General features: G+C 32.0%; 1 non-coding gene across 1 annotated transcript; it reads left to right on the forward strand.

Annotated features, from left to right (window-relative positions):
• The first annotated feature begins 767 nt into the window (after positions 1-767).
• Positions 768-851, forward strand: TRNAL-CAA (transfer RNA leucine (anticodon CAA)). Its single transcript has one exon. It is a non-coding gene; the product is annotated as a tRNA-Leu (tRNA).
• The last annotated feature ends 661 nt before the right edge of the window (positions 852-1,512 follow it).

Here is a 1,512-nt window from a genome sequence, read left to right on the forward strand (position 1 = left end):
CGCGTTTTTGGGCAATATATAAATTGGATACGCGTTTTTTGACTCTGGATGCCAGATTGAATTTCCAAGAAATGTATCACAGCTGAAACTTTAGGCACCATAGAGACATAGACGTTTAACTCCAAATTTATCAATACATTCGTAACTTTAATAATCAACAATTTCGTGTTGTTAAGTACAATTAGTAATGGGTGAAATATTTTTTGACCAATAGTCCGCATGGTTAATTGAAGCAAGTTAATACATCATCACATACTAATACCAAAAAAAAATCATCATATACAGTTGTTGTTCTTGCATATTAGTTATACCACACACAACAATTACAAATACTAGAATTGACATCTCAATTCTAACAGTTCATAACATTTTGGTTTTCGGTCAACAGTAACCACATACATATGGAGAGATGACAATAAGAGACATAAAATATTCAAATTCAATATGGGCCAGCTTCTAGGACTACTGGCCCAAATAAAAAGGAGCAATAATTTCTAACCAAGAAGCATGATATTTGATATATTTAATAATCTATGGCCGTTCATTCATTACTAAAAAAAGAAAAAAAGAAAAATCTATGGTCGTTCATTTTCTTCAAGGTGATACGATATTTATCTATGATGGCAATTCCTTGACAGCAAAAGATAGGATTTTATGATTTATCTCTCCCAACAGTATAAGGTTTTATACAATAATGTGATTATTCCATAATACATGGCTAGTAAAATAAATATGTTATTATAAAACTCCAAATTAAGTACAACAACGTCAGGATGGCCGAGTGGTCTAAGGCGCCAGACTCAAGTTCTGGTCTTCGAAAGAGGGCGTGGGTTCAAATCCCACTTCTGACAATTATTACTTTAATCTTTGTCTTTTAGATCTATCTAACCTTATTCCATTTGGGTTTCATGTGAAACTATAACCTCTAGTATTTTTGGACTTCAAACTATAACCTGTTCAAGGTCAAATCCATATATTTTGCTGGGTCGAAAGCCCATTTTGTAACTAATATAGCCTGATCAAGAATGGAATGAGATTCAGAAGCCCAATAAGAGTCGGATAAAGAGAGATGAAAACCAATACCAGCAGCTGAGGCTTTAGCTTAGTGGTCCATCATCAATGCCTCAAATGTGATGAATCTGGGTTCAAGTCACACTAGAGATAGTGGATGAACCCTTAATAAAGTGTATGTCGAGTGTGAATGTGTGCGTGAGTTGTCTGACAAAAAAAACCCCCGAAAAAAAAAAAAAAAAAAACAGATAACTACCATCAAAATCTATCTTTCTAGTTAGAGACTAGTAGTTACTCGTTAGCTTTAAAAATCTGCTTTTCCGAATTTTTTTATTCACCATGTCTATATTTCTATTATCTTTTAAAAAATTAACGTTTTTCATACACATACAAGCATTTAGTAACTAAGTTTTGTAAAATTGGTACAAAACCCAATAAAAATCACTTACATAATATACGAGTAAATAAAATATTTTTTATTTTTGTTGTTACTATATTTTT

The sequence above is a fragment of the Arachis duranensis genome, chromosome 3, assembly GCF_000817695.3.
Source record: "Arachis duranensis cultivar V14167 chromosome 3, aradu.V14167.gnm2.J7QH, whole genome shotgun sequence".
Lineage (NCBI taxonomy): Eukaryota > Viridiplantae > Streptophyta > Magnoliopsida > Fabales > Fabaceae > Arachis > Arachis duranensis.